Source organism: Triturus cristatus, chromosome 4_2, assembly GCF_964204655.1.
Source record: "Triturus cristatus chromosome 4_2, aTriCri1.1, whole genome shotgun sequence".
Taxonomy (NCBI): domain Eukaryota; kingdom Metazoa; phylum Chordata; class Amphibia; order Caudata; family Salamandridae; genus Triturus; species Triturus cristatus.
In genome coordinates, this window is record NC_140586.1 from 72,310,449 (window position 1) to 72,332,938 (window position 22,490).

At 45.4% G+C, this 22,490-nt stretch overlaps 1 long non-coding RNA gene and 1 other non-coding gene across 2 annotated transcripts in view; one reads left to right on the forward strand and one right to left on the reverse strand.

Moving 5' to 3' along the window:
* Positions 1-22,490, reverse strand: part of LOC146833007 (uncharacterized) — a 483,129-nt gene that overhangs the window by 150,448 nt on the left and 310,191 nt on the right. The gene's annotated exons all lie outside the window — the stretch shown is intronic.
* LOC146833008 (small nucleolar RNA SNORD2) lies at positions 7,657-7,728 on the forward strand. The gene has a single exon (XR_014960875.1). It is a non-coding gene; the product is annotated as a small nucleolar RNA SNORD2 (small nucleolar RNA).

The window sequence follows — 22,490 nt, forward strand, 5'->3', positions numbered from 1 at the left end:
ATATTTTAGGTTCAGATTCATATAGATCTCCCGGTAGTCTATCTAGCCCAGGGGCTTTTCCGATTTGTAGTGAGCTAATTGCATTTATAGACTCCATTAAGGAGAAGCTCACTACCTCATTTGTATCAAGCACTTCATTACTAACCCCGGTTGGCTCCTCTGCATCACCCAGAAGCTCACAATAATTCTCAGAATATAATGCCTGAAAGTACTCTTCCCAGTTGTGTGGCTGTATATAAAAATCTTCCTCGCTAACCTGATGAGTTACCCCTTTATAAAAAAGATGCCAGAATAACCGACAATCCTTTTGCCTGGATACCTCAACTAGGTTACGCCAATTTTCTATTTCTCGTCTCCGTTTGGCCTCCACTTGTATACTCTTATTTAGCCTCCTTTTGCTATTTAAGTCGCGCCTTGTCCCCACTTTTACTGCCACCATTAGTTCTACTCTTGCTTGCCTGCATTCCTCGTTGTACCATGGGGCCTTATCACGTTTAAGCGAAAGTGACCTTCCCTGACTGCTAAATAGGGTGAGATGTTATTCGACAAATCTTCATAGCTGGCCAGAATAGTATCATCATTCATGTTGGCATTACTCATATTCACTAAAGTCTGAGCTACCTCTTTATAGATTTTGGGGAGAAGCTTACCATCAGTAACTACATTTGCCCACTTGACAATCCTGTTGTTGTTGGTCGTTACCACAGGTGCCTTTGTTAGATTAGACTAGGGCTGTAAAAACGGGAGCCCAGAGAGACTTAAAAACAATGCGTTATGATCACTGTCCTCGCGATTGAGGATGGTCATATCACTTACTTGTGGCCAAAGATTGAGGTCGACCATAATAAAATCAATTCTGCTTTTAACGTTCCCCCTCTTGAAGGTATAATCTGCACTGGCATCTGAGCGTTTCCACCTGTTGCATGCACGCACCCCATAAGCAAGAGTAAATGATAGAACTTGCTGCGCAACACTAGTGCATCTTTTAAGGGTTGGGATCTGAAGCCTTTTAATGCCTCTCACTTCTTCTTCCTCCTGGACTATTTCCTGAACATACTCTACAGGTTAATATGTTGTATTGAAGTCTCCAGCTATAATAAGGAGGTACTCATTTTTAGCAGTTTCAAGGACGTTAGTGAGCATTGTCATTGTGTCAGAGGGCTTATGAGGGCTTTTAAACCGGTTGTATGTATTAATAATCCTAACATGGATATTCCCTTTGAACGCGATCAAATCAATGCCATGAACCTCCTGAGACTCTATGTCTAGGCACTTAATTTTCCATCTAGTGTCGTCTTGACCCAGATCAACATTCCTCCCGCTGGTCTGCCAGATGGTGACTGTCTTGCTTCTAAACTAGATGTGGAAAAACCCACACTGTGAATCTGTTCAGTAGACCAAGTTTCTTGGAACAGACAGATGTGGCAGTAATCCACTAATTTACCCCACTCCGGATTGTTACGTTTAGAACGTAAACCTGCTATATTCCAGGATATGATGTTCAGCTGCAGGTCGGCAATAGAACTTCCCTGCAGTGGGTGTCTTGTTTGGGGGCTAACTCTTGTTGTATCTGTGGTAAGAGCCTTATTCTTGGGTGGGCTGACTGAGATGTAATTTACTATTTCTTTGGGGCTGAGATGTATTTGTTCTGTCACAGAAAATGCCGGCCTGAGGTGTGCCCTGGGCTGTCATGAGAACGACATTACTAGACTCTAGTCGATCTAATTGATCCAATTCTATTAGTGCCTTGTATCTATTGCGAGTTAAAAAAGGGGATTGCTCCTTCCTCATCTGCTCGTACTGTGTTAGTCGGCATTTTGTGGGTTAGCTGAGCCACAGGGTTTTGGATGTCTATAAAAGAAATCCAGCGGCATTATGCCTATCCTGTGGTCTGAACCCCAACTGGATTGGTTTCTCACACTCCTGATTATAGACCCTGCAAGGTCTGGGTTTTGGCAATTTATCACAATCCAATCTCCATCAGTGGACTTGCATAGGGGACCAACCCAGCTTACTCTTCTGACCATCAGAATGTCATGATAACTGGAATTTTGTTAGCCCGTATTTTGAGATAGCCAATGACATACCTTATTTTTCAATTGGCCTGTGGTTTCTTGTAAACTGCCCTGAAGCGGAGAGACATTGATTAGGATTGCAACATATGGACAGCATTCAGGCGATAGATACAGTTTGGCCTCATTTGATGGTTTGTAAGAATAAGCCAGAAAATGTGTTTGACAGAAAGGCTGTCTCTATGGCCCATTACCCTTTGAATTAATTTTAGGGCTCTGGGTTTTAGACCTAGATCTACTGCCAGCAAGCTCACTACCACCCGTTTTGTTAGTATACTTCTGTGCTCCATTTTTAGAGTGATCTTCTCCCGAAGCAATCCCAGCCACCCATGAAGGAGCAAATTGTGGGTTTTTGTTATTTTGGTTTCTCCTCATCCTATTGTGAGGACCTGCAAGACCATGTGTTCCACCCGTGGTGGAGCAGAGCAGATGTAATGCTCTATCTTTTCCTACCCCTTCCAGAAGACATGTAACAGATTACATTAAATTTCCCACATTAGCCTCAAGCTTGTCAAGTCTAAACAAAATTGGTGAAAGATTTTTAGTTAATAATTCTTCGAACCGGTTTAATAAGAAGTCTGTGTATTGCAGAGGTGAGGCTAGGGTGACTGCCGTGGCAGGTTGAAGTTCTTTCACAATAGCTGGTACTAAATGGGTGCTGTTAATCCCTTGTTGTAGTTCCTGCAGCTTTTTCTTAGACCTAGTCTTTGCGCCCAATGAAGGCTCCATGTGTTTCAGCTTTTTCTTCCTTGTGACAGATGGATCAGGTGACGAAGGGACTTGATAAAGGGGGAATGATTTCACTGGGGGTAGCGGTGGTTCAGAGTGACAAGGGAGCTGCCCCCTAGGGATAACAGTCGTTCGACTGCCAGGATTTCTTTGTCTATAGCTGTAGCAGCCTTTGTCAGGAAGCAATCAAGTGTGGAGTTCTGGAGGATCTTCGGTGTCCCCTCCCTATTCTCCTGTTGCTTCTCTATAGCCATTTTATAGAGCACAGTTTTTTATGCAAGTAAAATGTCACGCCCACAAGTAGGGAAAAGACTTACCTTCACACCATTCACGTATAAGCTGAACAGCAGTGGGGCCAAAAGACATCCTTGCGTCAATTCGCTTCTGTAGAAATCTCTTTTGTTAGTCTGCTCTGGGCTTCTGAGTAAAGTTGCAAATTATTGCTGTTATTTACGGGTTACAGAACAGGACCCATAATTTAGCCCACTAAAGCTAGCTCGCAGGGGCAGGGCACCTATAACAGCGAAGGGAGGAAGGGGGGGCTCTGGCAGCGACGGGGGCCTCCCCAGAGCTGTGGCGGAGTTACAGGGCGATCTGGAGGCAGAAGGGTACAGTAAGGGTACCTCTGCGACAGTCGGTACAGTAAGGGTACCCCTCTCCGGCACAGTAAGGGTGCCTGAGCCAAGGTCAGGGAGCCGAAGGAGGTTCTGGGAAGACCGCGACGGCGCCCCGTTAGTCCTTCGGGCGGTTGGGGGGCCTGACCAACCGGGGGTGTGCCATAACATGCTCCGCCCCCGTTAAAAGGGGCGGGAGTATTAGACAGATCACGTGATCCAAAGGAGGATCTGAAAAATGTGCCGCACTGCCGGGCATCGACCCACCGTGCGTGCTGGCTCGCAAGGCGGGCGGAGCAGCGAGGGGCTGCTTGCCCTGGATCGCCCGTAAGATAACCCACTCTATCGTCATACTTATGTTGTATGAAATAAACCTGCAGCAGTTCTTCACCCATAACTAATGTGTCAGTGTAATCATTGGGTGATGTCTGTGCATACGTGTTGAGTGGAGCGGATGACGGTGTGGTAACTATGCCGCTGCCCGCGCCCCACGCAGAGGGACATCAGCAGGGCAGCTCTCTAGTGGCCACCCGTCGGAGCCTCCTCCCCCCCCCCCCTCCTGTTCCACCTCTCCCGAGAGGCCGCGCCTTGGGGAGGGGAGGCCTCAATAGGCATTTGCTGGGGGAGGCGGGCCACTGGTGCTGGGCGGGGCGGGGCTAGGCCCTACTTAAACCCGCTGCCCCCGCAGATCGCCCTCTGCTTCCTGGGGTACACTCCTGTGCCGCGCAAGTTCCCACCCTTTCCGCTTACCCTGCGCGGCGTAAGCAGCGCGCAACTGGAATGTTATAATGTTTTTTCTTGTGTTGCAGGCGGAGTTACAGGGCGATCTGGAGGCAGAAGGGTACAGTAAGGGTACCTCTGCGACAGTCCGTACAGTAAGGGTACCCCTGTCCGGCACAGTAAGGGTGCCCGAGCCAAGGTCCGGGAGCCGAAGGAGGTTCTGGGAAGACCGCGACGGCGCCCCGTTAGTCCTTCGGGCGGTTGGGGGGCCTGACCAACCGGGGGTGTGCCATAACATGCTCCGCCCCCGTTAAAAGGGGCGGGAGTATTAGACAGATCACGTAATCCAAAGGAGGATCTGAAAAATGTGCCGCACTGCCGGGCATCGACCCACCGTGCGTGCTGGCTCGCAAGGCGGGCGGAGCAGCGAGGGGCTGCTTGCCCTGGATCGCCCGTAAGATAACCCACTCTATCGTCATACTTATGTTATATGAAATAAGCCTGCAGCAGTTCTTCACCCATAACTAATGTGTCAGTGTAATCATTGGGTGATGTCTGTGCATACGTGTTGAGTGGAGCGGATGACAGTGTGGTCACTAGAGCTCTGACAGTCTTCTTAGGATTGATTCACATCGCCAGAGAGCTCCCACAGAGACAGCAAGACCAAGAGAATAGGCCCAGCCCAGCCTCTTCCGGGCTCTGACGGCGCGCGTCCCGCACTGCAGGAAGCCTGTGGATGTTAAAAGCGCCTCCTGGCGCAAAGTAGCAGCACCGGTGGTGGCACGCCTGCCGCGGTGGCTTGTGGGGATTGTAGTCTCGCCCTGATGGCCCCTGTGCAGAGAAGCGGACGCCCGCGCTCCGAGAGGCCCTTGGATGTTTAAAGTGCCTCCTGGCGCGAAGTAGCAGCGCCGGTGGCTGCACGCCGGCTATGATGGCTTGTGGGGATTGTAGTCTCCCCTGATGGCCCACGTGCAGAGAAGCAGGTTACACTGTGATCCTCAGGTGGGGTACCCCCTCTGTGTTTGGTACATAACATTAATGGTGACTGTCCTAATGATGGGGGCAGTCTTAGTGACCAGTCTGTGAAGACCATCAACAAGGAGGCATGTAGCGGGATATACATCTCTGGAGAAGTAGAGTTGCCAAAAGCTGGTAGAGGGTTGCCCAAGGGTGTAATCTTCCCACAGCTGTGAAAGATGTTGGTAGCATTATTAACATCTCAGGAAGCTATATAATTATTGGAGATACCACTGTTAGCCCCCTTAGGTTGGCCTCCTGGAATGTGGCAGGGCTAAATAGCAAAAGATTTGATTCTGACTGGCTGGCATGATGCCATAATATGCCTACAAGAGACGTGGGACGCAGAGAGCTCCTTCTATCTGGATAGCTGTAAATCGTATTTTAACCCTGCTGTGCCCTCCTCAAGGGGCCACCCAAAGGGGAGCCTGTTGACACTGGTCTCTCTTTCTTTAAATTGCAAGATTAAGCATATGGCAATAATCTCACCCAATGCGCAAGTAATATTGTTTAGTTCACAGGTAGTTGGTGATTTTGTTCTTTAAAATTTTTATAATGCAACCAATGGTTCTACCTTTTCTGATACATTTACCACCCTCAGGGTCCAATTGTTATATAGAGACAATCGGGGTATTGCATGAGCTGGATTTATATTAGTGGGAGATTTTAACATACACCCCTGCTCACACTCCTTAACCCCATGCGATCAAGCCTACAATGATGAATCTCTGCACCTAAAATAAAGCCAAGCAGGTGCTTTTCTGAATAATATCCATGCAGAATTTAATCTGGGATGTGTCATGACTAAAACCAGGGGCGTAGCTTGCTCAGTAAGATTGCAGGTGTGTGAGCTTCAGATTTTCCGACAATCATGCTGACATATAAGGTTAAAATACATTATAAGTGGGAACAGGGCCGGCTTTAGCCCTGTGCGACAATGTTTGCTGGCGCCCCCCTTGGGTACTCCCCACAGACTCCCTCACTACTACCCTTTAACAGTTCCCCCTCAAGTCTCCATAACCACTCTCTTTCAGATGTATTTAATAGTGCCACCTATACCAGTGCAGGGTGTCAGAGCACTTTACTTCACAAATACTACACTGCGAAAATCAATCAGTGTGTAAATCAGTGTATAAGAAATGTTACATAATACAAGGTGTAGGAGTAGCATGTCATCCATAGTGGTAGACAGTATCGTTTAAGAGTACTTGGTCTGGAGAGGCACAGACACAGATTTTTTTTTTTAGGTCGAGGACTACCGGTCTGCCGAAGGCAGAACCGGAAGTCGGAAGATTTAATGTTTTCTAGAGTGGCTATTTAGCCCGCCTCTCTTTTAGCTTCTCCTCCATTGGCTGGCTTCCTAAACGGAGGCCAGCTATTGGAGGAGAGAGCCGTCCCTCCAAATAGGCTCCGTCTTTTTCAGATTCGGGGGCGTGTTCCTGCTGTTCTTTCCACTTTTTAGCCACGCCCCTTTAGAACAGCAGGAACACGCCCTCGAATCTGAAAAAGTTTCGAAGCTTCCATCCGCCATTTTTTAGGACTCACCAGAAGCTCCGAGGGCGTTGCAGGCGTTTGTCTCCTACAGGGGTAGACTTTCGGACGAAGTGGAACACCAGATCAGGGAAGGCTGAAATGTCAGGTAATTCCTAGCTCTTTATTGTGGGGGTGAGCGGATTGCCGGCCCTGACGCAAAGCTTGTCCCCTGATGCCAAAACATGGCCTGTGACCCGGGGCAGTGAAGGGTGGTACAACGCGTGTGTAAGCAGGGCAAAGTGAAATGATGCAGCCGCCATAAACTTGGATTATTAAACTGAATCCCATCCGTAGTTTTTACACCTAGACTAAATAAAGGGGCAGTGTTTAGCGTCTCGCTAGATAGCACCTTCACCTAGACCAGACACTTGAAGAATTTGGATGCCAGCCCCAGAATTGTCATGTTCTTCGTACTGTGTGTAGCAACACAATTTATAATTGGCTCTTTAGCGCCTCGGAATATCGTTTAATCGAGCTTTGTTTTTAGTAATTCGTGGTAGTTTAGAAGTCAGGTGTCTGATTGTGGAGGTATGTACTGTACTGGGCGTTAATAATTCATTAAGTATCGCAGCTCTGCAGCCTCACTTAAACAACCTTTTTTCCTCTGCACTTCAATCTGCTGTTGCTACTTCCCTTTAGCAGAACGCTTGTTTTCAAACATTGGACACTTTCTGCCACGAAATTCACGTTGATTCGGGACCGCAACCAAATGATAAAACCTTACGCTTAAAACTGACTTGTGTTGCTCGTCTCTGTTTAAGACGGATTTAATGGCGGCTTTTTGTCTCCTACAGGGGTAGACTTTCGGACGAAGTGGAACCCAAGATCAGTGAAAGCTGAAATTCAGGTATTTCCTAGCTCTTTATTGTGTGGGTGAGTGGATTGCCAGCCCTAAAGCAAAGCTTGTCCACTGATGCCAAAACGTGGCCTGTGACCCGGGGCAGTGAAGGGTGGTACATCACGTGTGGACAAAGTGAAATGAGGGCTTAAACATCTTTCGGGACAGACAACCAAATGGTGATAAATCGTAATGCAGATCACTTTGTGCCCCCCCCCCCCCCCCTCCGGTCCAGGTAACCCATCATACCGAGCGTGTCGTAATTATGATTGGTGGTTAAGTCGGTCTTTCTAGGGCATGTCACGTGAGCAATGCATACTGAGTGAATATTTTGGTGTCAACGGCAGTGGCTTTTCTATTCCGTATTTTCTGAGCACGCCGTCAGTCTGCACACTGAATACTTCAGCGAAGAAATTAGCTGTACTGTCGTAATTTCCCCTTGAAACAAACAGTGGTGGGGGCAGGGTTTAGCGTCTCTATGTAGCTCCTTCATCGAGAATAGACATTTGATGAATTTTGAGGCCAGTCCCAGGATTGGCATGTTTTTCATATAAACTGTGTGTAGCAACACAATTTATAATTGGCTTTTTAGCGCCTCGGCATATCCTCTAAACGAGCTTCGTGTTTATGGTAATTCGGTGGTAGCGACTAAATAACGGGCCTTCTCCACGCCTGAGTAGTTTTCATACTAAATAACTTATAATTAAGAAGTTTCTTGTTCGGTTTGGAGGGAATGTGTCTAATCGTGGAGGTATGTGCACTAAGTAATACTCGTAGGTAATTTCATCGTTGCTAGTATTGGGCGTTAATAATTCATAAAGTATCGCAGCCTCACTCGAACGACATTTTTTCCTAGATACTTCCATCTGCTGTTGCTACTTCCTTTAGCAGAACGAAATTCACGTTGATTGTTGGTTTTGCACTAATCTTTATTTCTGTGTTTAACAGCATTCCGATGTCCGAAGGATGCGCAGTTCGTTCTAGAGAGAGACTATCTTCACAGCACAATTGCGGGTAAATATCAGACCACCTCGGAACTCCCCTAAAAGACTGAATTTCTGTAACGTTCCTTAAACTTTGCAGACTCTTGCGAGGGTATATTAAAGGCCTCACTCCACGAGGACTACACAGTTGTAGTTCATCACTACTTTGTGGCCAACATGCTGTTCAGATATCATTTTAATTGATTAAAACTACCGTGCTTGCTTAAATCACTGCTATGACTTGCGCTCAGTTCCACGCTGTGGAAGCATTTAGTTTCCTTTTTCGGTCGAGCCTAGGCAGTGCGCTGTTTTTGAGACATGCGGTGTCTCCTTTGTGCACACCCATCGTTTTCATTGGTTCCTTTTTAGGCGAGGGACCATCTGGTCTGCCGAAGGCAGAACCGGAAGTCCGGAGATTTAATGTTTCTGAGAGTGGCTATTTAGCCCGCCTCTCTTTTTGCCTCTCCTCCATTGGCTGGCTTCCTAAACGGAGGCCAGCCATTGGAGGAGAGAGCCGTCCCTCCAAATAGGCTCCGTCTTTTTCAGATTCGGGGGTGTGTTCCGTGCTGTTCTTTCCACTTTTTAGCCACGCCCATTTTCGAACAGCAGGAACACGCCCTCGATTCCGAAAAAGTTTCGAAGCTTCCATCCGCCATTTTTTATCAATCACTCGAAGCTCCGAGGGCGTTGCAGGCGGCGCCGGGCTCGGGAATCCTGTGCACAGCTCCCAGGTGCAGCCTGCTCTATGCCCGGCTGCCCTGTGCGTATCACAGACCGACAGCCTCCTCCCGAGGATCCCGGTGGCTGCGCTCCACCCTCACCCCGGCCGCTACCTTCCAGTGCCGTCCGCGCCGCGGCACCAGCAGCAAACAGCTCTGGGATCGTGCACAACCGGGAGCCCCGTGTGCTCCCGGTTGTGTCCCATATAGTGGCTTTGAAAGTTGACAAATGTTACTGTAAATGACTATGACCCATACTTTCCACAAAAATGATTATTGGGGTTGTGCGTATCTTTTTGGGGTGAGAGGTCGGTCCGCAGCTTGCCAGTCTACAAACGATTACTATCATCGAACACAGCCACGTATTGAGTGTTTATTGGTGGGGGCTGTTAGAGCCGTAGGTCTGGGTGGAAAGAACCCCCTTTACACTGGAGGTTCATGTACAGCTGTGCACTCACACCGCATGCAGTGCAGGGACACGGCCGAAGGTGCCTTCGCACAAACAAGGAACCGGTCAGATCGAGGGATGGGGGCACACCACAGCCCCACGGAAGGCCACTACAGAACTGGCTCTCTTCTCCAGGAGCGCCCTCAGCTCTGCGCCCCCCCCCCTGCAGACTCCCTTTTACAGCTGGGAGCGCCCTGGACTTCAGAGCCCGCGCCGTCAGCACAGCGTCGCACTGAAGGCACGGGCGGGGCATTAACCCCTCTCTCCCAGGCGAGCCTGCGCCTCCCTTGTGTGAGGCCACCCTCCCATCCACTCCTGAAGCCTTGGTTGGAACTAGGCAAGGACCCTGCATCACGCCACTGCAGGTGTGTGCGTTTCTGGGGATGGGAAGCAGGACAGTAACACCATGCACAATGTGAACATGCCATTATGCAAATATAAATCACACCCGACAACATGAATTTCAGCCTGCCACCCCATCAATGGTTAATATTCACAGCTGGGTGTATTTACTGCCGTCATAATAAATCTGAGTTAGTGAATATAGCCCCAATACTCACCCCGCCCCCAAAAAACAGCAGAAACAGTCCTTGGCACCCAAGCAGTCCCCAATATCCTAGCAATTTACTATTCGGAAGCCCACCGTCAGTGTAATCGAATTTAAAAAGTTTGTGGGCACACGTCATATTATATTTCAGATTTCATAATGTTTTCGAAAATTCTAATTCGCCATCACAGAGTTTTACATACTTCTGAGATAAAAAGGCTTAGAAATCACATTTGAAATTGAGTTAAAATGTGTTGAGGTGTGTGCTGCAGGCAGTAAAACTTTTTTTTAAATCCAGGTGAAAAAGTCTAGTGTTTGGGGGTCTGTTGCCCTTTCGCCAGAATTTTGTAAATTTTTTGCAGTTTTATGTAGCGCTACGTCGACCGGAGCTATTGGAGGGCAATACTGTTCACCAGTTCCATTACACATAGTTTATTCGTTTTTGTAGCCACGAGGAGATTAAGTAATTTGTCTCGAAACACAAGTGGTTGAGCAGACGCCGAGATTCGAAACCGGTTCCTCAGTTTCAAATTCGACGGCACTGGCCATAACGCCACATCCCTTAACGTCTTCCTAATGTTTACATCTCTTGGTCTTTAGGGTGTTGTAATGTTTCCTATATCTCACTACCTCACAACACCCCTCTCCCTCACTATATCACTGTTTCACTACCTCACTCTCTCTCACTACATAACTCTCTCTACCTCACTACTCCACTCTATCTCACTACCTCCCTATCTCACAACTTCTCTCTCTCAAAACATCACTACCTCACTCTCTAGCTCACAACCTCACAACTTCACTCTCTCACTCACTACCTCAATCACTCTCTATCTCACTACCTCACTCTTTCTATCTCACTAACTCACTTTCACTCTCTCTTTCACTACCTCTCTCTCTCTCACTACATCACAACATCACTCTATGCTTATATATCACTACCTCACAACATCCCTCTCCCTCACTACCTCACTCTTTCACTACCTCACTCTCTCTATCTACCTCACTCTCTCTCACTACCTCACTCTCTATTTCAATACCTCACTCTCTCTCTCTATCTCACTACCTCACTCTCTCTCTGCTAATGCAATAGGTATCACATATGCAAAAAAAAGCTAATGCCCATAGAAATGACAATGCCATTTATTTAGGGATACAAAAATGATTAAAAAAATAATGAGCAATACCAATAGCTCTACCTATAATATTGCCGAGACCATTGCATTGTAAATGCTTGTTTAAACCATGGTTGGGGGTAACATTTAATAATAAGGATTTTTTTTTACCGAAATGAACCCTTTTTGAAACATTAGAATAATGAAAGACGGATGAAAACATCATAATTCTCTAATCTATACCTTGCCCTTTGCATGCAGCTCTTTGATGACAGTTTTAAGCTCACGGTTCCATGTTAGGAATTTGACATCTGCACTGATAGGAACAAAAGGATCTCTGACAAAAGCACTGCCCTATTTAAACTATATGCACTTTGTGATCTTCATGGTACACATTCTTTGCAGCAGGGACATAAACCCTCTGTGCTACCATAAAATTAGTTAAAACTTCCGCTTGACAGAACTCCTTCTCTCTCCAGGAAGAACATTAATCACCGCGTTATCTTGACATTTTTATTTTTGTGTGAAAATTGCGGAGGCCAGAAATGCAGCTGCAGGTGGTTTTACAACAATAAATACTTCTAAACAGGGCGCCCCCTCGAAGAGTCAGCACCGCACCGCCCTAGAGCCGGCGGGCTTAAGAGTAGGCCTGGGCTAAAATTCTGTTCCACTCGCGGAAATTGCGATAATTTTCGCGTTCCGCGGAGAGCGGGAAAATGTCAACATTTCCGCAATCCGCATCTTACCGGAAATTTTTTTCTTGCTCGCGCTGTAAAAGAATACATTCTCGCGTGCGCGCGATCGCCTTACCTGAATCCCCGCGTTCGCCGACAAGTTTTCCCGATCCGCTCACGTTCTCCACGAGATGTTGGTAGCCATTTGCGCTGTCTCGCGACAGTTCACGCCCGCATTAACGTCATTTGTCACGCGATCACGTCATTCATCGCTCGATCACGTCTTTCTTCTCGCGATCATGCACCGCGAGAGTATGAGATGATTGAGATCTCGTGCCCGTGAGCCACCGCATGGGTAAGTTGGCGAGCCGAGATCACGCAGAAAATACAGCGAACGGGCAGGAAAAAAACGTACGCGTCTTCGCGATATTTCCGCGTGTTTGCGGAGATTTTTAACATTTTCGCGATAGTTTGCGAAAGTGAATTTTGCAAATTCCGCCCATCCCTACTTAAGAGGCAGTAGAAGGTTTAAGAGGAATGCAGATTGGTAGGGCTACTAAGTGAGGAAAAACACACTATTTTGAAAACGTACAATTTTTTGGAAGACTTTCAAAACCGAGAAAGGGAGAGTGTGTGTGTGTTTTTGTCTGGATGTATGCAAAAATTCCTGGTGAAATCCAACAGGCACATCACCATACCTGAGTGAAAGCACACGTATGTAACTATTCACCAGAAAATAAATTTATTTTGGTGTGTAACACCCCAAACAACCCCCCTGAAGCTATGCCCCAGACTAAAACATCTCAAAGCGCAGATGCTAGTTTCGCCCCCACCTTCATTGGATGAGGCTTGCACTCCACAATATATTTAATTTTTATCTCTGCAGGACTTCCTAGATCGTTTTGACATCAGAGTCTCTGGCTTTAGTGACCACTATTGCATTGTGGTGCATTTTAATGAACTGTTTGTAAGAGCTCCGACAAAGGTTGTGTCAACTCATTTGGATGGCGCAGTTACTGATCAGGAAAAAAGACTAAGCTGGTCAAAAATTGTCCCTGAGGACTTTTGGAAATGTCTTGTGGATGCTAAGCATAGGGGATTTGATCTGTGTCTGGGGGATTTGTGTGAGGATTGTGCTTTACTGAATACTTATTCAGAGATTGAGGTTGAGGTTAAATTTAGGTTAGCACCCCCCCCCCCCCCAAACTGGCAATAAATAGTAATCCCCAATGGTTTAATAAAGACTGTTCAAATGCACACAAATCATTAATGTCTGCACTTAAAGCTCAGCCCAAAGACCGACATCTAATAGCTAACAGACGCACTAATTATAAAAAAGGAGCGCTTGATCAGAAGAAGAGAGGACTTAGAGAAGAAGCTTGGTCTGATCTTACGGAGACCTCACTTTGGGCTTATTGTAGCAAATTCTGGGAGGTTGTTAATCACCCTTTATTTAACAACAATGTGGCCCATACCATTTCTTTCCATATTCTCCCTGAGAAGTGGATTGAACATTTTGTGAGCATTTAAAAATCTTTATATGGTGGTGTCCCGCCTGAGCCATCCTCGTTAGCCACTTACCAATGTACTCTAACATTTGATGTTGATGAGATCATGTTAGCTATTGGACGTATGACGGTCATAAGTTCCCTGGTCCCAGTGGGATTCCTGCCGATTTGTTCAACTTGCCTCCCAGTCTTTGGGCTCCGATTTTAGCTCGTACCTTTAATCTGGAAATACGTACAGGACTCCCCATTCGTGGTCTCAGTCCATCATCATCCCTCTTTATAAAAAAGGCCCTAGAGAACTACAGAGCTGCTACAGGCTCGGTAGCCAAGGTGTTGGGCAGGGCTATCTTGGAGAGGGCTATGTCATGGGCAGAGATGGTTCTGTTAATCAGATCTGCAGTTTGGGGTTCGCCCGGGTTTAGGCACATGTGATCAATACTTACGATTTTTCGTGTTAATTAACAAGTATACCGTGGCGGAGTCACTGTTTATTGAATTTATGGATCTATCCTCCACCTTTGACAGGGTGAATAGATCCAACCTGTGGCAGATATCGTTAGACATGGGATTGAAGTCAGATATTGTCTATTTCCTTAGTGAGCTGCACAGGGACCTGAGGGCAGCTGTCCGATATAATTCAGATTGGTCTTGTACAAGCTCCTTCCGTCTGAATAGTGGAGTAAGATAGGGATGTATAGTGGCCCCTTTTTTGTTCACCTTGCACATGAACTACCTGGGGGCCAAGTTGCTAGACAAACAAGTGGACTGTACGCAAACAGGTTCTCGCCAGATCCCTGCACTGTTATACATTAACAACACTGATTTTCTGGCAAGAACTGCCCTGGGTCTCCAGACACTACTTGATGGCTTTGTCACGTACTTGAACAGGCTTGAACTCTCTACCAATGACAGTACATCTCAGGTAATGGTTTTGAGACCTCAGCGCACCAAGTCAAGATCCTGTCATGTTCAGGGCCATATGCTGTCTAGGGTTCAGACTTGAACATACTTAGGAGTGGTTTTTGATGATATATCCGCCTGGGCTATCTTGAAAAGATCTAAGAAGTTAGCTTTGTCTTGGTCTATAAGGGTGCTCTTTTCCTTCTCCTCTAGAATTGGCAGTAAGCCATTGGGTGCACGGACCAAGAATTACCAGGCCAAATTGGTCTCTGTATCCACATTTGGTAGCAACGTGGGGGATACACAGATTCAAGAGACCTTCAAGTGGAGGAGAATGGGTTTTGTAGACGTGTTTTGGCAGTGCCCGCTTCAACCCCTGTTTTTATGGTTCATGAGGAGCTTGGGTTGCCTTTCTTGTCAGACCTTATTGCCCTGCCTCCCCCTGGCCAGGTGGCTCACTATCTGGGTGTGCCCTGGGAATGATCTAAACAGGGAGATACTTATGGAATGTGTGCAGCTTCAAGGGTGGAGGTCAGTCAAATGACAGGCATACATACATGATATTTTTGTTAAGTTAGGCAGGCCTCCCTGTTTGATTCGCCATCTAACATCTCGAAGGCAGGCATTCCTTGGTCATTTGCTTAATATGTTCAACGGTCACCATAGATTTCTCCTTACCAGATTTAGGTTTAATCAATTCCATCTGTTGCTGGCTCTTCCTAAGCCTAGAGTCTGGAGTGTGAAGCTGAGCCGTGAAAACTTTGCTGCACAGGGTCTTGTGCATTTTGTTTTTGTGTGTGGTTTTTATGATACTCCTCAAAGAACAATGTTATTACCCTTGCTGATATCTCTTAATTTTGTCCAGGTTAATCCCGCTCTCACGCACTTACAGTTACTTTCGGATGTTTATCCAACTTATGTTGTTTCTTGTTTTCTGGCCTCATTATTGAGGCTGCGGAAGGCGTTCGATATGGGTCTTGGGCAGGTTCTATTCATTATTATCATGCACTTTATCGTTGTTATGAGATTCCTTATGATTGTATTATGTTTTGTTGGGGGTTTGGCACTGTATATAATGCTACTACATTGACAGATATTATGAATTTTGTTGTTTTAAACTGTTTTTATAACTTACTTTGTACTTTAAGAGTACTGTTTGTAAATTGTTTTACACTGCAAGCATCTGTTTCTAAATACAATTTTGACGACTGCACTGACGGCATTTACTCTGCTCTGATTGGTACAGGTGGAACCAATCAGGGACGGCCTTGGGAGGAGTCTGTCAGAGCTCCCTGTTATTTGATGGAGGACAATGGTGCGGACGGACGTGCAGTGAACGCACACAGTGGGTGCGACAAAGGCGAGCCTGTCTGCGCCTGGATAGCACTAGGGGACAGCATCCTGCTCTCCATAACTCCCAGAGGCTAGTCTGATCCCTGTGCGAACTTCGTGCACTTAGAATCTCTCCACGGCCTTGCAGTAAGCATGAGTGGGTTCTTTAAATATCACTGCTTGTACTGTCTCCTGCCTCTCACCTATTCCGCCGGTGTCCCCCTGGTCCGTCACGGCTTGTGCCGATTGTGCGGAGGGGTAGACACCTAGTTTTCAAATCCTCACTTCCTGTGAGAGAGGAAGGTCAGCGCTCCACGCACGGCTGGCGCGGTCCCGCCCACTCCCCACATAAAAACGAGTGCGCAGAGCGGACGCGCGCAGCAGATTGTATCCACACCGACCTCCTCAGATCACGTAGGTCAATTGCAGATTGGACATTGCGTGTATATTTTAAAAATTTTAGATGTGTTTTTAAATATCACTGCTTGTACTGTCTCCTGCCTCTCACCTATTCCGCCGGTGTCCCCCTGATTCGTCACGGCTTGTGCCGATTGTGCGGAGTGGAGCGGATGACGGTGTGGTCACTAGAGCTCTGACAGTCTTCTTTGGATTGATTCACATAGCCAGAGAGCTCCCACAGAGACAGCAAGACCAAGAGAATAGGCCCAGCATAGCCTCTTCCGGGCTCTGACGGCGCGCGTCCCGCACTGCAGGAAGCCTGTGGATGTTAAAAGCGCCTCCTGGCGCGAAGTAGCAGCGCCGGTGGCTGCACGCCGGCTATGATGGCTTGTGGGGATTGTAGTCTCCCCTGATGGCCCACGTGCAGAGAAGCAGGTTACACTGTGATCCTCAGGTGGGGTACCCCCTCTGTGTTTGGTACATAACATTAATGGTGACTGTCCTAATGATGGGGGCAGTCTTAGTGACCAGTCTGTGAAGACCATCAACAAGGAGGCATGTAGCGGGATATACATCTCTGGAGAAGTAGAGTTGCCAAAAGCTGGTAGAGGGTTGCCCAAGGGTGTAATCTCCCCACAGCTGTGAAAGATGTTGGTAGCATTATTAACATCTCAGGAAGCTATATAATTATTGGAGATGCTGGAGCAGGGTTTTCTGTTGAAAATTTATTGGGTTTAAAGCTCCAGTTTTGTCTATGTGTCATAGCTAAAATTATTAATTTGTAATTACTAATTATCGTTTTCCGTGATAGATTCTGACTAATCAACATACTAACAAGAGAAACTACACGTGGGAATGCATATATGTTGCTCAATAAAATGTGCGTTTAAATAAATGACGAGAGTGCTATTTGTTTATATTCATGCTTTTTAATAAACGTGTACTAATGCTTAAGTATGTCGCAGATGGCTAGATAATAACATACACATAAGGGTATTAGTGGGAATTAAAACTGTTTAATCATTGCGATGATGTAGTAACGTTATTTGTGTTTCTTTCAATTAAGATAGTCCGTTTTGGCCTAAATGAAAAGGGCTGCCATTTACAGCCTGCGTTCGAGTGAATGAGATGTGACGGAAGGCCTTGCTGAACATGGTTGAAAGTCACCTGATCACAGCCTCTGCACAATTTGAAAAAACTTCTATGATGACAGCGATTCCAGGCGTGCTGCCAATCCGCTGAGTTGTCCTTGGTTGAGAATGAAGCTACAATGAACTATTCACAATTGTAATAGCTTTGCTATGGTTCCGAGGAAGAGCTTCTATTAATGCAACATTTTCAAGATTGAGTTTCCTTCTTCCGTCTTTTTATTTTTGTGATTTTTTCTTGAGCGGAGGTTTTCCAAATGTAGCGATGCTACATCCTTTCCTGCTCGCTCTGCTTAGCGGCTCAACGGATATTCAGAACTTATTTTGTTGCCATCATTTTGTAAGTTTCATTATAAATATACTAGACTAGAGAGGGTCCGTGTTATTGCATTCGGGATTTTTGAGGCCACTTCTTTCTGAACCCATGCTGGTGAGGATCGATGCTGTGAGGACGGCAACTCGAGAGACTTTACTGAGAGACCTGTCCTGACCCATTTATGACATTTAGCTAGAATAGGTAAATATAAGAATAACGATTTTGCTATTGATTGACTTTCACTTGAACTAATTTTAGATAAAATTACCTTATGTTTGAATTACAGTGTCGGGTGGTTATTTCTTTGTCAGTTATTGAATTCCTTATTGTGACTATCATGACTCAAGGCAATATCAATTTGATCGCATTGACCTTACTGTAGATGCAGGGTGTTTCAGGAGTTTCTCTCATGTCCAGTGCTAATAGAGTAATCGAGTGTATGTTGGTGAAATGGGCCCAAGCGTATGATGAGTGCATGTGCGTGTATCTGTGAAATTACTCTATTCGTGGAAGTAGGGAGAATTTATATGCTCTGATCTGCAGCAATTTCCTGGTAGCATGTGTGAAGCCCCTGCTTTGGGAATGCCTGACTATGAGAAAGAATTTGAGTTGTACTGCAGTGAGAGAAATGGATGTGCACTTTCAGTATTAATACAAAAGCATGGATAACTGAGAAGGCCTATTGCGTACTTCTCATCGACACTTGACCCAGTAGCTGTGGGTTTACCAGGTTGCTTGAAATCAGTAGCTGCAACGTGCAGAAGTTTGGAACAGAGTGAGGGTATTATCATGGGATATCCTGTAAGGGTATTCGTACCTCATAATGTGGCGATTCTATTGACAAGAAGCAGAACTCAATATATGTCACATAGTCGGCTGACTAAATATGAGAAAATCATTCTGGGAGCATCAAATGTGACTCTTGAAAGATGTGTGAATGTGAATCCAGCGACATTGTTGCCTGATGCTGAAAATGTGGGTGTGAAGGATGAAGTTGATCATGATTGTTTGGATGTACTTGACTACTGTACGAAACCAAGACCAGATATTAGAGATCTTCCTCTACATGTGAGTGATCATGTGTTGTTTGTGGATGGATCTTGTCTGAGGACTGACGATGGTGTGCTGAGTGCAGCATATGCAGTATGTAAAGTTTCAGAAGTGATGGAGGCATCTTCTTTGAAAGGAGTAAGATCTGCTCAAGTTGCTGAATTGGTGGCGTTGACGAAAGCTTGCAAGATTGGAAAGAATCTAAGAGTGACTGTGATGACTGATAGTCAGTATGGCTTTGGAGTTGTGCATGATTTTGGCCAATTGTGGCTACAGAGAGGTTTCTTGACGTCGAGTGGAACTCCAATAAAGAATGCTGAAGTGATTGGGAAGTTGCTTGAGGCGATACAGCTGCCTAAAGAACTAGCAGTTGTAAAATGTGCTGCTCATGGACAAGGAGATGATTTTGTTACCCTTGGTAATAGATTCGCCAATGACATAGCACAATATTGTGCAAAGAATAACCAATCAATTAATCGGGAACGAGAAAAGGAAATGTCTTTTTGTTCTGTGATGTTTACTAATGTCCTAGAAACGTGGGATGAAGTGAAACTGTTGCAGGATGAGGCAGGAAAGGAAGAGAAGAAAGATTGGATTAAGGCAGGTTGTGCTCCGAGAGAATCAGATCATGTTTGGGTCTGTAAGGATGGAAGACCAGTCATGCCAAATAGCATGCTGTCGACAATGGCAAGAATGTATCATGGCCAGGGACACCTGGGGAGGGATGCCATGATTAGGTCTTTTAAACAGACCTGGTATAATGCAAAGTTCAAGTTGATTGCAGAAAGTATCTGTCAAAGATGTTTGATTTGTCAGCAATTCAACACTGGGAAGAAGACAGTGGTGAGCCTAGGAACAATAGGCAGAGAAGGAGGTCCTTTTACAAGAATGCAAATAGATTTCATTGAAATGCCCCAAGTGAACAGATTGAGGTATGTTCTAGTGGTAGTCTGTTTGTTCTCGAGATGGGTGGAGGCTTATCCAACTAGGAGAAATGATGGAATAACAGTGGCAAAATTACTGTTAAGAGAACTGATTCCTAGATATGGGTTTCCAGTAACGATTGAGTCTGATAGAGGTGGACACTTCTATAATGAGCTCATGAGTTTAATTTGTGAAGCACTAAGCATACAGCAGAAATTACATTGTGCATACAGACCAGAGGCTTCTGGAGTTGTTGAACAGATAAATGGCACAATCAAGAACAGAATTGGTAAGATGTGTTTAGCTACTGGAATGAAATGGCCTGATGTCTTGCCTCTAGTGTTGATGACTATTAGGTCTACTCCAGATAGAACTACTGGTTTGAGTCCGCATGAAATCCTGATGGGACGTGCGATGAGACATGCATTTGTGCCTGTCAACAAGTTGATGACAATAACTGATGACATGATTTTGGATTACTGTAAAGGCCTGGCTGACGCAGTTCATTCTGTGTTTCACCAGGTTGGAGGAGACGCCACTACACTTGAAAGGAAGCAAGCCCATGATCTGAGTCCAGGGGATTGGGTGAGGATAAAGGTGCACAGGAGAAGAAATTGCTTGGTTCCAAGGTGGGGAAGACCAAGGCAAGTTATTCTGACTACGACAACTGCTGTAAAGTGTGCCGGTGTGAAGAACTGGGTGCATGCAAGTCATACTCTGAGAGTTCCAAATCCAAGAGAAGGGACTGGTAAAGAGTATTTTGAAGAGTCAGACTCGAGTGATGATGAACAAACTGAGCCAGTGAGAAGGGAAAAGAATCCTGAAAGAGCTGAAGGAGAAAGAGAATCAGGTGATTCTTTCCTTCCAAAAGAGGCTTCAAGGCAAACATTGAGAGTTTCAGAGGAGAGATCAGGTTCTGTAAGAGAGCCTGAAGTTCCAACGAGCAGTGGAGAAGAAAGGAGAGAAAAGAGCAATTCCACAGGGAATACTCCTGAATCAGATGAGGAGGTTGAAATTCCACTTGAGATTACACCTGAAGAAGCAGGGTTAGAAGAAGAAAGAGAGGGACAGAATGCGGAAGACCCCCGAGGAGGTGTAGGGAACATTTCTAATGAGCTAGGTGAAGGGACAAGTAGACAGCAAGAAGATTGCGTGTTGGAGACTCGAGGAGGGACAAGAATAGGGAAATCTCGAGTGGTGGAAAAGAAGTCTGTGTAGCAAAAAAGAATTGCTGAGGGACAAAAGGCAGTTGAAACAGAATCGGATGAAAGTGAGAATGATAAACCTGAGGGTCGAGTTCTGAGGAAAAGGACTTGGATTGGAGAAAGAAACAATAAAGAAGTGAGACCGAAAAAGGTTGTACGAGGAGATGTTTGGCCTAACAAGATAAAGAGGCTGAGGTACAGACTGACACGAGTGGATTTGTCAAAAGCTGAACAGGTGAACGAAGTGTCGAGTCAAAACAGAACAAAAGGTGAGAAACAAGAAGGATCGAAGGAACAAGGAAGAATAAAGAGAATTAGACAACCCAACCAAAAGTACAGATCACCGGAATGGTCTTATGTGGCACTGTCTGAAGGAGAAGAAGAGGCAGAGAGTCAAGACAATCCGGAGGGGATCTTGAGAAAAGTGGTTGAGGGAGAGGAAAAGTCTGTTGGAATCTTAAAAGTTATCCTGACTGATATTGGAGAAGAGTCAGATGCACAGGATGTTGTTGAAGATCTGATACAATTCGATGTTGCTGAAGAAGAAGTGAAAAACGATGAAAATCCAAATTGAGTGAACTGAAGGAGTCACTTGGAGAAAGTGAAAAGAAGAAAATTTGAAAATTAGCAGTAAAGAGATAATTTGGAGTTCTAAATTCAGTAGTGGAGTAGAAGAGGCTAAGCCAAAAGACACTGCCAGAGTAGTAAAATGGCTAACACAGAGAATAATCAAAGTAGATGTGCCTTTTTGAAAAGATGGTGTAGAATGTGCTGCTGCTGTACTGGTTTATTAGTGCTATTATGGTGTGTACTTGCTTTATTAGTTACCTTTATGGTTACAATAGACACTTTTGGAATACATACTGAGAATATGACTAATGTAGGGAAAAATTCACAAAAAATAGTTCCAACTAGAATTAGTAACATTTACACACATAAAGATAGGTCAATTAATGATTTTTCTAGCAATGTTTTTTCAAAATTGTTGTATGAATATGTAAAGACAATGGAAGTTAGGGATTGCTACGTATGTATGCAATTACCTGCATCTGTTTCAGAAGGTGTTACTTATCACCATTTACCAGCTACGTATGGAATTTCCTGTAGTGTGTTGAGTAGTGTTTTTTATTTGTTAGGGAAAATAGATTATGAGATGTCTAACAAAGATAACATTTTTGGGCAATTGCCTATGAACAAAAAGCTGAATCCAGCTAAAGAGGCTAACATTTTTGGTGAGATTTTTATTGAGAAAGAAGAATTAACATTAGATTACATTTTTAAGAACAATTTAACTTGCAGTTTGAAAGGAGAGGAGAAGGCTTTCCTAAACATGGTAGAGGAAAGGAGAATGAGCATGCATGAAAAGGCAGGGAAATATAAAATGAGTGAGACAATTTGGGACATTGAAATGGGAAGAGAATTGAAGAATGGGGCCAGTCCAACTTTGGCTTTAGATGCACCACAGAAGGGTAAACTATGCATTACTAGGGGGAAATCCCAATATGATAATTATTTTGTTGGGACTAGTGAGTGCCATGATACATACTTTATTGCAACGGGATGGGGATTCAGAGGGGGAGAAGATCCAGTTTTCCCGGGAGTGTATTATATTTGTGGGAACAGGGCTTATTACAGGTTGCCTGACCATTGGTATGGCACATGTTATGTTGGTCTGGTCTTCCCAAAGATTTTTCATATA